The sequence below is a fragment of the Sminthopsis crassicaudata genome, chromosome 2 (genome assembly GCF_048593235.1).
Source record: "Sminthopsis crassicaudata isolate SCR6 chromosome 2, ASM4859323v1, whole genome shotgun sequence".
Taxonomy (NCBI): domain Eukaryota; kingdom Metazoa; phylum Chordata; class Mammalia; order Dasyuromorphia; family Dasyuridae; genus Sminthopsis; species Sminthopsis crassicaudata.
The window spans coordinates 436,198,037-436,207,638 of NC_133618.1; the positions used below are offsets into that span (position 1 = coordinate 436,198,037).

Below are 9,602 nucleotides of genomic sequence, written 5' to 3' on the forward strand. Positions count from 1 at the left end.
AAGTGCTAGACATAAGAGATTAATTTTGGTGAAAGTCCATAATCTTCATCCTCAAAAACAGGGGGGGAAATCAGATGTAGAAATAAATATTTATTAAGCACCTTGGTAGAGGGACTGAGAATGAAACAATCCCAATTTACAAGAAACTTAATTTACTGATAAAAATGACTTGGACCATTTTAGTTGTAGACTATTAATTTCATTATTTTAAAGAATTTGAGGAGTCTGTCTACTAATGCAGATCAAGAACTGTTCTGCAACTTAAAAGTCTTAAAGTTACCTGGGGGCACTGAGAGATTAAGTGATTTGCCCAGGGCCAGACTGTATGTATCAGAGGTGGGACTTGAACCAGGTCTTCCTGACTCCAAGGCTGGTCCTTTATCCACTATGTCATGCTAATCTGAAATGCATAAAAACATCAAATATGGAAAACAGGTCGGGTTCCTAATATCACAGTTATGGATTTGGGATGTTATAGGACAAAATTAAAGCCAAACAAGAAATAATATACTCATTATTTATAATGGTAAAATACAAATAGTAAAATCCTTGCAGGTTTCCCAGATTTCCTTTATCCTCCTTTACTTCTTTTATAATCCTCATTCCCTCTTCTCTAGATAGCCATAATATCAAATCACTTCTGATCTAGATGTTTTCATAGTTGTCTAGTTCAACAGATCAAATGAATAACAAAATTGACTAATACTTAATAAGCATTTAATAAGCACCTATTCTATGTACTAGAAACTGTACATATTATTTTTATATCTGCTAAAATAACTGGAATATAGGCTCATTCTATCTTATTCAATCTATAAAACAAGCTCCTTGAGGGCAGGAATCTGTTTTAGTTTTTGTCTTTGAATCCTCAGAACCTAAGCAGTCCAGCACATTGTAGGCACCTATATATTTATTAACTGACTGATTTGTAGATCTGGTTATAAAGTCCCACTGGTTGTGTCAGTCATCCTTGTTACATAAGTTTCATACCATCAGATCTGCATATGCCTCATTTCTGAACCACTCTCACTTCTACTTTCTTTCAAACCTTATCTCAGGTATCATCTCATTTTTCCTGACACTTCTTTCCATTATTATGTTATTGTGTGTGGTTTTATTTTTATAAATATGTTAAATTCCTCCAAGGCAAAGACTGTTCTGTTTCAGTCTTCAGATATCTCAATACATAGCAATATGCCTTATAGACAGCATATGTTTTTGAATAAACAGGCTGACTAGGGAAATGAAATTTGATAGAGGCAATTAGGTAGTATCATAAATCTGTATACTAGGTTTATGGTCAGAAATACCTGAATTTAAATCCTGCCTCAGATACCTATTAATCTGTGAGAGATTCAATTTACTTGATTGTAATATAGAGATGAGAGTACCAAATTCCCAGGATACACCTTGAGGATCAAATAAGATATCTGTAAAGCACTGCCTGGCACATAGTAAGTAATTAATAAATGCATTATTTCCTTTTTTTGGTGGGAGAGGAGAGGCAAGTGATTTGCCCAAGATCACACAGCTAGGAAGTATTAAGTGTATGAGACCAAATTTGAACTCAGGTCCTCCTGACTTCAGAGCACCACCTCGTTACCCCAAATGCATTATTTCTTTTCCCATCAATAAGTAAAGTTCTACAAGTAGATCTTTTTTAAAAATATATATATATGAACAGAAAAACTGATTATGATCAATAAGATATATACAAGCACATTATATGGCAGTCATGGCCTGACAATATTATTTATAAATAAGATTTGTGTGCTTTTGCGCACTGTAAATCAACTGCTGGTTAGGGAGAGGCAGATTTTGTCCAATATGTGGAAAAACTTCCTACAAATTAGTGTTATCTAGAACAATGGGCTGCTTCATTCCTAAAAGTCTTCAACTGGAAATCCTTATTATTTAAGGATGAGATCTTGAAAAAGAGAATACTATTTGAATATAAGTTAGTCTAAGTGATTTCTAGAGTCCCTTCAAACAGATTCTGCGAAGTGAAACTATTCAGTCTGAAAAAGGGACATTAGAGCATACATGACCATTGTCTTCAAATACCTGAGGGGTAATGAAGTGAAAAATACTGAGTCTCCCAAAAGTCTTTGTGCAGTTTTAGATTATTAAAGGTTCAAACTGCCCTAAAACTTTCGGACTAACAAAATAGCAAAAACCATTTCATAATAATTGCAAATCAAAAAAGCCAGTATGGTATAAAAGGAAGATTGGATTTAATTAGAAAACCTGAGCTCAAATCCCATAATTGCATAAAGGAAGAAATTGATGAACAAAAAAGCTACAGCTAAATTACCTCAAAGGTTCCTTTTAGTTTTAAATTCTATGATCATGTATTATGGCTAGGAGAGGTTATTTAGCTTAAGAGATAGAAAGTTGGTCTCAAAGTTGGAAAACAGGATTCAAATCCCATTTTTAATATATCCTTGAAAATTGAAATCTCTCAACGATCATCAATGCCAAAAGAAGTTCCTTCCCTCCCCCTCAATAAATTTCCTATACCAATGGTATCAAATTTAAATAAAAAGGGATATTTGAGTGCAACATGTTGGTTTAGAAAATCACAAATTAACATCATCTATGCTATTGTGTTTTTATTTTGTTAAAAATTTCCTGATTACATTTTAATGTTATTGTAGGAGAAGATGACTTTTAAAATCTCTTGCTTAGATGGAAATAATAAAAATCTATTGTTACCTAATTTTGTCATCACTGTGCTAAGCAGGGTTATCTTTTTTTTTTTTTTTTTAAACAAGTCACTGATAAATATCAGCAGAACATGGCCAGATAAAGAATACTGTGGATACTACTAACGAAACTTTTTTCACAGATGGTGATTAATCAACAGTCTCTGCAGAGTTATTCAACCAATTATGAAACTACTTAAATGGACCATAGAATGAGAACTGGAAGGCTCCTTCATCCATGGCCACATTCTTTAACTTTTACATGCTTTTTTTCAAATTATGCATATTTTTATGGAGAACAAGAAAACTGTCACTTGTACTCTCAATGCTAACACTTAAGTTGATTTAAAAAAAAAAAAAAAAAAAAAACTTCCTTCCATGCCAATGGAAGGAGTCCATTATTAAATCAATTCATTAATCTATAAGTGTATATCCATTCCATTAGTGCTAACACTCCAGAAGCTCAGCATTCTCTTAAATATGTGAATCAGTTTGCATAACAGAAGATCCCAGATTACTGAAATTATTTCAGAATGGTCTTACTCCATTAATGATGGTTTTTTTCTTACTTTTTAAATCACATAGAATTTAATAAAAATGTCAAACAACATAAAATAACTAATTTATTGATACTATGTCTAGTTAGTATTTCTGGACCTCTCAGTAAGAAAAAAAGTTTTAACATGGAAAAAATGATTTAAGAAAAAAGTTACAAAGAACAGAAAATCATGCTTTATAGATGGCAAGGGAACAGGTGCTGCAAATATTTTAAATCATAAATTCTATTTTATGTTCCAATCTGTATTATTGAATTTGTATTTAATCTAAAAACCATGAGCACAGATTATAAGTATTAAAAACTATTTTTGCCCCAACTGTAATACTTAAGAGATGGAATTTTATTAGTGTAGTAGAGCAGATGTTCCTTCAGCCTACTTAGACTAACATGTATGTAGCACAATATATGTTTTTTATATTACTATAGCCAAAAAAAAAAAAAAAAAATCATCTACTGGCTAATTTTCTGTAAATAAACCTTTTCACATTTAGCTAGGATAATTCTTGTATGTCAGATACAAAGTTCACTGCCAAACTCTACTTGAACCATAAACAGCTTGCTACAAGCTTCCATTCTGCTGGCAAGGTGTTTGAGAACTCGGGGTCATACATCCATGCCAGGAAAAGGACACACAACAGAATAGGAGTTAATTTTGATAAGTGTATGAAAAGGTGGAACAATTTAAAGGGGAAAAGTTTTCTATTTATATTTAACACCATATTATTTGCCTTCTCAAGGTAGAGGAATAGGAGGGAGGTAGAATTTGGAAATCAATTTTTTAAAAAATATTTTTAAATGTGTGTCTAATTGAGAAATATTTAAATAAAAGTGCATTAAAAAAGAAAAACAATTCAAACGAACATTTCAATCTGACCAATATTTAAGTGTTTACTATGTATAAAGCACCAAGACAACTGTTAGAGGTACACTAAAGTAAAAAGTCCCTGTACTTGAGGAGCTTTTAATCATCAGACTAAAAGGTAATTATTAGTTCACTTACAAGAGAGAAAAACCAGTCCCACCTAAAGTCTGGAAAAAAAAAAAAAAATTCTGACCACAAGGATTAAATATATTGTCTCCCTAGAATTCAAAGCTTGACTGTTTTAAAAGTATACCTTTAAATGGGTTTCAGATTTTGTTATAGCTAAACCTTTTCTAAGTATATCAATTTATTTTATTTCAAATAATCTCTTAATGATATATATTTGGACAGGATTGTTAGAGAGGTATTTCCAATAAAATCAAAATTCGGGAAACAATAGATGCACTTTAATATATCTTCAGATTATTTAATACCTATGTTAACATCTAACAATGATATAGATGGTTTTATATACTAAGCAGGACTTCTTAATTACTCTTTCCATGAAATGTTATTGGTTTACCAAGAGAAATGAAATGGTGGTACAAGTATAATACTGTAAAACCAAAGAATTGAAGTCAACAATAAAATTCATCTTAAGTACCAGTCTTATGCCCAAATCACATTTCTACTTTTGTAATACAAATTCAACATTAACTGCAAATCAAATTTATATAGTGCTTTAATGTTTACAAAGTATTTTTCCAAAACAATTCTGTGAGGTGGTTGGTACAAATATTATTGCTGTTGTCTCCATTTTTCAAACGATGAAAGTGGAGGCCAAAGAAATGAAATGATTTGTCCAAGGTAATACATGAAATTAAGTGTTGAAAATGGATTCAAAATCAGGGGTCAGCTAATTTTTTTCCCAGTTATCATGCTACCTTCTTGCTCTCTATTAGTTTGCTCTGTAATTAGTTTAAAAGTCTAAAGTAATTTATAATATACCTTATTATAAACCAAAGCACATGGATTATAAGTAAAAATCAAGAGGCATTTAAAATCTTAAAAGATTTTTAAAATTAGTCAACAAGCATTTATTAAATGCCTACCATATGCCAAGTATTCTTCAAAGCATTCAGGTTACAGAGAGAAGCAATAAAAATAAACAAAAACCAGTCCTGAGCTCAAAGGGCTAATCTATTTCTTCCCTTTTCTAGGTTTCACAGATAATTTTTTTTTTTCCAAACAGATCTTATGGATCTATGAACTTTATCTCCATTGACAATCTCTTAACAGTTGATTCAAATCATTCAATCCTTTTTATCCTATGTAACTTATGTTCATGTTTTTTCATAATCAGTCCTAAGGGGAAAAAAGATGAAGAAACGGGATGATGTGCATCTTTTTCAGGGAGTTATCTTCCTTTCAGGTCTTGTAACATTATGTAAGTGCATATATAGCTTGAGTTATCACTCAGTCTCATTATATGACTAGCCTACTCCCCTTTCCCATCATGGCAACCTTTCCAAATTTAAACTATTTTTGAAGAAAAAATTTAAGAAATGTGTCAGTATTAATGACTTTACTTGGCAACTAAAAGTCTGGAGCTACAATTGCAGCTTTGTAACAACTAAGCTTTACTCAGAAAAAACCCTTTAAAATATACTTACCCAGAAATCCCAAAAGTATTAGCATTAAAACTCACAGTGCTAAATGGCCCCTATTAAAATTTTTCCCCCTTTCTTCCAGTGTTGTATATAAGATATATGTCTCTATAAGCCTGTAAATTCATAAATACAAAGATATATATATATATATATATATATATATATGTGTGTGTGTGTGTCTGTGTGTGTATACATATATATACATATATATATCCACAAATCTCAATGTATCAATTCAATAAGTTTATGCTTTTAAAAATCATATACATAACAGGAAATAATGAATTATCCTATATTAGGCATATGATTTGGGGTTTTTTCCAACTAATAAAGTCTCCCCCTTAGATTTGGAAATTTTCCTAACCAACTTTGCTTGATCAATTGAATTTTTCCCAGTAACTTCTGGAATTTTATAATCATTTAGTGAAATATTTTCACTAATACAGAATATGAATAAAATTTTAATTATATTGAGTACTAAGCAGATACATTGGAAGATATAATCTAGTAAAGCTTAAGCCACATTTGGAATTACTCTCTAAACTAGTTAAATTCAAATGACCAGGGGCAGCTAGGTGGCGCAGTGGACAGAGCACCAGCCCTGAATTCAGGAGGACCCGAGTTCAAATGTGATCTCAGACACTTAACACTTTCTAGCTGTGTGACCCTGGGCAAGTCACTTAACCCCAGCCTCAGAGAAAATAAATAAATAAATACAAATGAACAGAATTACCCAGTTGATTTACCTAACTTATCCATCAGATTCAATGACTCTTTTAGCTTCATCAGATTCAATGACTTTTAGCTGTTTTCAGAAACCATCTTGAAACCTCCCTCCCCCCCCCCCCAAAAATAGAAAGAATACTGAACTGGTAGTCAAAGAACCTGGTTCTAGTTCAAGCTCTTTTACAACTTAATGTGACAATAGCTAAATAACAATTACTTTGGGCCTCATTTGCAAAATAAGTGAGTTAAATTATATACTCCTAGGCACCTTAAAGCTCTTAAAAAAAAAAAAAAAAAAGTCCTACTTTGAAATTTTAACTCAATAACTAAAAATTGCCAAGACTTGAATATAGATATAACCTCAAGACAAATCCCAGAGATAATCTAAAAAATGTTTATAGAACAGAATTGTCACTAAAGTAAATATAGAACTTCCCAAAGTACTCTTTAAGAGACAAAACTGTCATTTTCCATATATAAGTTCTATTATTTTTGTTTTTAAAATGTTTTAAAGTTTTAGTCACATTTAAATGTTTTTAATTTCTTTACAATCAACTTTATTCCTTTTAAAAAACATTTCAAGAATCCAAAGAGAAAACAATTTTATTGAATCTATACAACCAAGTAAAATGTAAATAGCATTGCTTCAAATTTAGACATATTTATTTAACACATTTGTTTCTCAATGCAAATCCCAGAATATCAAGATGACCATTGGAAATATACCTAATTCTTCTGAATTAATTTTCTAAAGTCCAGCCTTGATTCCAGGTCCAATTCCAAAATAGTGGGAAAATGGTTTCAAACAAGTATAATAATAGCTGTGGTTTAGAACTTAATTGCTGCACTATTAGAACAACACATAGAACAGAAGAACTCACAACCCAGGAGGACTTCAAACTCCATGTGTGTGACCTTGGCAAGCAATTTACTCTTTTTGTCTCAGTTTCCTTATCTAAGAAAGAGATAATAGCCTCATTTCTCATATAACTGTAATGAAGGGGAAAAAAAGTCAACTTAAGTACTCAGCAAACCATATAGCACTATATATTTAACAACGCTCTTAATTAATAATGCAAAACTTGCATTCAAAAGTCTGAATTAGAACACTGAACTTGTAGTCAGAAGATCTGTGTCTACCACTAACTCTTTCTATGACCTTGAATTTCCTCATATACAAAATAAGGGAGTTTGGACTACAGCATCTTTTAGGTCTTTCAAGTTCCAACATGCTAGGATCTATAAAAATATTCTACAAAGTTATTGTTCCAGTTAATAGTTTTTTTTTAATCTGCTCCTATGAATTATTGGATACAAGAATATTCATATAAAACATGCATATATCCATCTGCACATGAAACCAAAGAGAATGCAATTCCTTCCTCTAAAATCAAAGTTACACAAATTACCCAAGAAGTTATTTCATCCTTGTTACAAGCCTAACTTATTGCCCTTTTCCTACTAGCGGGATACAAAATTACCCACTCTGAGTTTCAAAAACACCATCTCCAAGTAGCAGGCATATTCTTGGAGTTATGCCAAACAAGGAAATTGGAAGCTATTTTCTACTTTGATTCTTTGAATGTGTAAGCCTCATAGTCTCAGTCACTTACCTGCTAGTCATCTTAAGTCCCACCCACTTTCCTTCGGTTTCCCAGAGCTTTGTGTCAATCAAAGCCCTAACTCTCTTTCCAGCTAGCTGCCGTGGTGGCTTTTTTTTAGTGCCAACTAGGCCTCAGCATCCCGACCTGCAGCGGCAGCAGCAACAGCAGTTGCAGATTCTTATCACAACAACCGACAAGCCCTGCTTTAAGAAAGCAGCTAGGTGGTGCGGTGTTTTGTTTTGTTTTGTTTTCTCTCCCTTTCACGAGACCAAAAAAAAAAAAAAAAAAAAAGTTGTGGTTTTGTTGTTGTTATTAAAAGTGTTACTGCTTCCGTGCTTGTTGGGGGGCGAGGGGAAAAAGAAGAGGCAGAAAAAATCGTACTTAAGGCTGAGATGAATGAAAGGAAAAGGAGCTCGAGGTAGAGAGGGCACTAAGAGAGGAGGAAGAAAGGTGGCAACAGCGGAGACGGAGGTGGCAGCCGCGCGTCATGCTAAGTCTCCCCATCCCGGGGGAGAGGGCGTGTGTGCGCCCCTCGACCCGGGTGGGTCAAGGATAGGAAGTTTCGGAGGAAGATAACTTCTCCCGGGTGAACGGCTGCTCCTGGAGGGGCAAACGGGGGAGGGGGCACGAAGAGGCGCCCTCGGTGCCCGGGAGCCCCTCGAGGGGAGCCCGGCCCAGGGCGCCCACCCCGCCCCGGCTCCCTTCCCCCCTCCCCCCCTTCCCCCCGCCTGCCCGCGTCCTCTGGCCCCGGCCCTTCCTCAGCCTCAGCCCCTTCCGTGCCCCGGGCTGCCTGAGGGGTCCCGCTCCCAAGCGCTTACCTCTCGGGGTTCGCCTCCTTCCTCCGCCTCCTCCTCCTCCCTGTGAGTGCAGCGGGGTCTGACCTCTGGAACCACCATACCAGTCCCCCCAGCTGCCGCCGCGCCGCCGCCGCTGCCGCCGTCGCCGCTCCCGCCTCAGCCGCCGCCGCCTCAGCCTCAGCCTCCCGCTGCTCTTTGTTCCCTCCGAGGGCCCCGCGGCCGCCCGCCCTGAGCCCGGCCTCCGCCGCTACTCCCTCCACCAGCACCTCCCCTCCGCCGCCGCTTCTTCTTCGCCACCGCCCTCTTCGCCTTCCCCACCGCCGTCTCCTCCTCGCCGCCGCCGCCGCCGCCGCCGCCACCGCCGCCTCCTCCTCCTGGCCCCCCTCGTTTTCATTGAAAGCAAACAAGCATCATGGCGGCGGCCGCCGTCCCCAGCCAGCGAGAGCCCACACAGCGGCCCCGGCTCTCAACATCCCCGCCGCCCATTGGCCGAGGGCTCTGGACGCGACCATGTGGGGACCAGCGTGGGGAGCAACACAACAAACACCTCTGTTTCCCCTCCTCCCCCCGCCACAGGGCTACAGTTGAGCTAGCCTGCCCCGTTTGCTTTCTCTCCCTTTCTCTTCTTCCCTCTTCTCCTTATCCTCTTCTCTTTCTTCTGTTCTCTTCTCTTTCTTCTCTTCTCTTTCTTCTTTTCTTCCTTCTCTTCTCTTCCTTCTCTTTTCTTCTCTTCTCTTCT

The 9,602-nt window shown here is 36.3% G+C and overlaps 1 protein-coding gene across 4 annotated transcripts in view; it reads right to left on the bottom strand.

Annotated features, from left to right (window-relative positions):
- CNOT6 (CCR4-NOT transcription complex subunit 6) overlaps positions 1-9,169 on the bottom strand; it is a 49,911-nt gene extending 40,742 nt beyond the window's left edge. Inside the window, exons 1-2 of one of the 4 annotated variants that reach the window (XM_074292330.1) lie at positions 8,885-9,167; positions 281-400 (exon numbers count right to left, since the gene is read on the bottom strand). The gene's annotated coding sequence lies outside the window, so the exon portion shown is untranslated. Of the gene's footprint in view, positions 1-280; positions 401-8,075; positions 8,640-8,884 lie in introns of those variants that run through there. The other 3 variants (XM_074292332.1, XM_074292329.1, XM_074292331.1) reach the window with 3 other exon arrangements.
- Positions 9,170-9,602: the final 433 nt, after the last annotated feature.